The sequence below is a fragment of the Musca domestica genome, unplaced genomic scaffold (assembly GCF_030504385.1).
Source record: "Musca domestica strain aabys unplaced genomic scaffold, Musca_domestica.polishedcontigs.V.1.1 60, whole genome shotgun sequence".
NCBI classification, from domain to species: Eukaryota; Metazoa; Arthropoda; class Insecta; order Diptera; family Muscidae; genus Musca; species Musca domestica.
Window position 1 is genome coordinate 2,919,457 of NW_026712364.1, and position 5,789 is coordinate 2,925,245.

The following is a 5,789-nucleotide window of genomic DNA, read 5'->3' on the forward strand; positions in this document are numbered from 1 at the left end:
GAAAATGTTCCCGCTTTTCCTGCAATCAAGAAATTAAATTATATTCTTCTAATCCAAAAGCGTTTAAGAAATATTTACTGCTAAAGATGACTTCTGCTCCTATTCCCAACATAAATTTTTATGCAAGGATAAATTTATGCCCATACCTTGCATCAAAAATACACGCAGTCTTAAGAGAAGTACAAATATCTCCAGGATTACCATAGGATGGATTTCGCTTGGTTTTTAAAAATTTTTGATGTCAGGCGGTGCACCACTTTCACCCGATACACACGAGCAGATAAAAACTTGTTTGTGCGTTGATTTAATTTAAGGTTACGGCTTAACTGAAACCACATCGGGAGCAACGGTTATGGATTGTAATACAAGTTTTGAAACTTGCTTTCATTTAATAAAATCGCTCACCTTTTGTTTTTTATAGATCGCGATATGCAGTACGGTCGTGTTGGTGCCCCATGAACAGTTTGTGATGTACGCTTAGTCAATTGGGAGGAAGGAGGGTACCGAGTCACAAATAAACCCAATCCCCAAGTATGTGTATCCAATGAAATTTATCACAAGAAAAATCTACTCTTCCTCTTTTTAGGGAGAAGTTCTTGTTGGGGGTGAGTGTGTTTCCATGGGTTATTATATGCTACCAAACAAAACAGCCGAAGAGTTCTTTGAATAAGATGGAAAACGCTGGTTCAAAACCGGAGATATTGGTGAAATGCATTCAGATGGCGTACTTAAAATTATTGTGTAAAGCCAAATAAAATTTATGCTTTTGCTTGAGAAATTAAGTATTGCATTTTTCATTTCAGATCGCAAAAAGGACTTGGTCAAGCTGCAAGATGGTGAATAAGTTTCCCTTGGAAAAGTAGAATCGGAGCTTAAGACATGTCCACTGGTTGGAAATATTTGCGAATTAACGTTTTCCGAGTTGAGTAGGTTAAATTTTTTTCTTTTATTTATTAATAAAAACACTTTTTTTTTATTTTTTTTAGCACATTTACTCTTAACTTTACTGATGTGTTCAAGGTTTCCGTGTAAACTGATTTTTAACAAGTAAGCAAAGGCTACAGTCGAGCGGGGCCGACCGTTGAATACCCTACAACACTATAATAAACCATACAGTTTATATAGGCGAGATACTCGAAAGAATTCCACAAGATATTGTGACAAATAACAAAAGAAAACCATCAGGTTTCGTTTTCTAATTTTCGAACAATAGCAACTTAAACTAATTTGCTCATTTCCAATTTATTGGTAGATGCTGCACTTTAATGGTCTTCCTAAATCTGGAACCAATATTTCCCAAAGACCTATAATCTCTCAGAAGTGGCAAAAGATTAATATTTATTATTGGTTTTTGACTGAAACGCATCTATATGAGATACAGACATTTGACTACATTCTTCAACGAAATCAGCGTTAACGAAATAGTCAGAAGTGAGTCTTTCCTGTATTTGTGAATTCTCTAAAAAGTCGCTGGAATGGACACTTTCGTATTTAGTCTACAAAAGTTGGCAAACTATTTCACACATTGAATATTTTTGGATGGCCATCCAAAACTGCTTGGCTTTTGCAATGTCCGGTAACCCCCATTCAAATGTGCGTGAGGATCGGGCGATAATTACGACCTGCAGACAATTTCGCAGTTTTTTGGTCCATTTCAACCCCTAAATATATGGCGATCATCTCCAAAAAGAGTAGGCTTCTATTCTGACCCTCATCTTATCCCCATGCAAAATTTCGTAAGGATCGGACCATAAATGCGATCTGTTTATGGTATCCTGATATCCTAACTACTTAGTTTTGTTAGTTGTAGAAATATTACCAAATGTTTAATTCAAAATGAAAATATGCCAAAAATATGACAAAATGGAAAAATATGAGAAAATTTTACAAAATCAATATTTTCATCTTTAGAGAGATATTTTTATACGATTTTTTAGACGTTTTTTCTTTCCTGCCAAGAGGCCATTCTGAATTAATGAGAACTGTCGAAATCAGTTCGGCCGTTCTCGACATATAAGAGATCTTTCAAGCATATCTTCTTTGATAGACATATATATCGCCCATATTTTGCTATATATCCGATTTGTTGGATGTTAACATCAATGTAAAGGTCAGAAGTAACCTTGTCATGGCTTTGTGATTTCCCCGGGATTTAAAATATTCGCGGTTTAATGAAAAATTTTGAATTTTTTCAACACAAAATATATGGTATATTTTACCCGCTAAATATTATCCGATGACCACCCAAATTGGTAGGCTTCTTCCCCGTCCTAAACTCTAGCTACATGCGAAATTCCGCGTCGAAGTTTTTTCAGTATTTGGTCCATTTCAACCCCTAAACATTTGGCGATCATCTCAAAAAGAAATAGGGTTCTATTCTGGCCCGACCCCGACCTCCATTCCAAATTTCGTGAAGATCGGGCCATAATTGCGACCTGTAGAGTGATTACAAATTACCATGGACAGACGGACAGACGGACAGACGGACGGACGGACATACATAGCTAGATCGACTCAGCTCGGCGAGATAGGATGATCCACATATACTTTCCTATGTGGGAAATCAATATTTCGTGGTGTTACATAATTTTTGGCCCAATCAAACTTATAATACCCCCAACACATAGTGTTGTAGGGTATAAAAATGACTAATTGACAAGGCAAACTGATGGCTTCTTATTACTTTACTTATTCAAACAAAAACAAAATCAATGGATGGCTTCCTATTTCTTGACTTATTTAAAATAAGAGCAAAATCAATCGATGGCTTCGCATTACTTCATTTATTAAAACAAATATTTTAGATTCCCATGATCAGGCGATAATTTAACGTTTTAAATTACAAGAAATATTTCGGGTGTGGTCACCATGTGATTTGTTAACTATGATCAGGCGATAATTTATAGTTTTGAATTACGAGAAATATTTTGGGTGTGGTCACCATGTGAATTTTTATCTTGCGTATATGGTGATCCTACCAAGCAGTTTACTGTTGCTCTAGTTGTACCCAATCAGAAGCACTTGGAAGAGTTATCTCTTTGTCATGGTCTTGAAGCAAAACATTTGAAGAGCTTTGCTCGAGTTCAGAAATTGAAAAGGCAGTTATTAAAGAAATCGCTGGACATGATCGCAAATATATGTACGAAATTCTAATAATAATGGATCCTGCGTTAACTAACGCCTTTTCATTTTTTTGGTAAACTTAAAAAGTTCGAAGTCCCCGCTGCCATTACACTCTGCAAGGAAGTCTGGTCATCAGACATGGGGCTTGTAACTGCTGCTTTTAAATTGAAGCGAAAAACATTACGGAGTGCAGTAATATGCACTCCGTAACAACGATATTCAGGGAAATATATGAAATACAGCTCAGAAATATATTTGGCAAATTTTATCGAGATCGGTTTAGATTTGGATATAGCTCCCATTTATATCTTTATCCGATTTCAAATTAATTGTGCACCAAATGGGCAATACAAGTCCGAATTTAAAAGATGAAATATTTCGGCATATTTAGTCCTTTGAACTTTAAATTATAATTATAATCATAGCGTGTATGATTGAATTCTCACATTAAAACGATTAATTGTTATGCGGAGTTCTACTAAATTAGCAAAGTGGTGTAGGGTATCATAACGTCGGCCCCTCCCGACTTTAAGACTTTCTTTACTGGTTTAAACTTAATTACATGCTTAATACATCCTCATCGTCTGGATGGTATAGAAGTACGTTGTAGAATACCACTAAAGTTTAAGCAATTCTGAACATTAATATTTTACTATGCGAACAATATGTAAATGTTCTGGAAATTAACATAAAATAATAAAAATTTGTTCATTTCATTTCAACTCCATGTCGTTTAATGCGAAACAAAAATTATAAAGTTTCGTTAGAAGGTTATAATATTTGACATTTGACACATGAACGAATCAAATGATTTGCTGTAATAATTTTGCATTTGTGATAATATAAGTAGTATTTAAGCCATTCGAATGCATGTAACCTATAAAATAGATACGAAAAAAAAACAATACCCAGTTCTGGGAAAACAAGTGGAAATACTATGGCGAACAGAAAATGAAATTATTAAATCCACGTAACACACGAGCGATTGAATTAAAAATATAAGTAAATATCGATGTGTATGCATAGTTAGTTTGTCGCGAATGCAATGTTGAAACAGTGCAAAAATACTGGTGTGCAAGAAAATAGCACTACTTCGCACTAGGCGATATTGGGTTTGCTGGTAGCTATTAAATGTTGACAAGCTAAAGGTGGCAAGGGATACGATACATTCTTACATTCGTTAGAGCACTCCAGCATTTCAATGTGAATAAATCTTTTTTGTCTCGTACCATCGCTCGTTAACGTTATACTGGTAGCGTACTGGAAATGGACGCAAGAAAACAGCAACATCAGCAAAATGGCTCGTGAGCTGAAAATATCGATAAATATTGAAAAAGGGCTCGGGGTAAAGCCATCGAAATTCCAGAAAGTGCAAGAACTTACACTACAACAGAAAGAAAATAGACTCAAAAGAGCTAAAAAGTTGCTTCGCATGGCCGAAAGTGGTGAACTGCCGAATTTGGGTTTCTCCGATGAGAAAACATTCGTTGTCCGGCAGTTTGTAAACAAACAAAATGATCGTGTTTACTTTCCAAAGAGGTCAGCTGAAAATGTCCACCTTCGGTTGGCCACCAGAACTCAAGCGCCCGCCATGGTGATGGTGTGGGTCGCCATAACAGCCGATGATCGCTCTCCGTTTGTATTAATCGACCGTGGCATCAGAATAAATGCCAAATATTATCGCGAAAATATTCTGGAGGGTGTATTAAAGCCATGGGCACGTAAACATTTTGGCCGCAGACTTAGAACATTTCAACAGGACTCAGCACCATCGCACTCAGCACGCGTCACCCAAGAATGGTTACAAAATGAGGTTCCTCGCTTCATTTCCAGCGCTCATTGGCCACCAAAATCACCGGATACCAATCCATTGGACTATTGTGTCTGGAGTATTTCGGAAAGCAAGGTTGACACTAAAAATACGAAAATGTTGATCACCTCAAGCAAGCGCTTCGCCGGGAATGGGCCAAAATACCGCAGAGCAACATTCGGGCAGCGTGTGATGGTTTTATTGGCCGTTTGAAGGCCATAATTCGTGCCAAAGGTAACCAATTCGAACAAATCTAAACTTATTCTAAAACTTGATGCTATTTCCGATATTTTTTGCTTTCATTCAATAAAATTAAAAAAACAAAAAAATTAAAAATTATGGCGTTTGACTTTGTTGCAGTTTTTTTTTATCTCACCCTACATATCTTCAACCCATTTCGGGTTTATTGTGCATCAAATTATTAATATCCCTTCAAATCGCCTGCATTTTGACACAACCGACCGAATTTAGTCTAGAAGTAAGTATATCAAATCTGGGGAAAATCGGTTCAGATATAGCTATAGCTCCCATATATATGTTTCATCCGATTTGGGGTTTTAAGTCCCTAACGTGCGTACCCCACAAGAATGATATTTGGAACCAGATATCAGATATAGTCCGGAAATACCTCTGTCAAATTTTATCCAGATCGGTCAGAGTTGAATATAGCTCCCATATGTATCTCTATCCGGTATCAGGTTTATTGTGCTCCAAATGGCTTATATCAGCCAAAATGAACTGAATTTTTGGCAATTCCGAGTGAATCGAAATTCATAGAAACAGGTACTTCAAGTTTAGTTAAAATCGGTTCAGATATAGCTATAGCTTCCATATATATGTGTCATCCGATTTGGGG

At 36.4% G+C, this 5,789-nt stretch overlaps 1 pseudogene; it reads left to right on the forward strand.

Moving 5' to 3' along the window:
* The first annotated feature begins 238 nt into the window (after nt 1–238).
* On the forward strand, nt 239–3,333 carry LOC131805767 (long-chain-fatty-acid--CoA ligase 4-like; annotated as a pseudogene).
* Nucleotides 3,334–5,789: the final 2,456 nt, after the last annotated feature.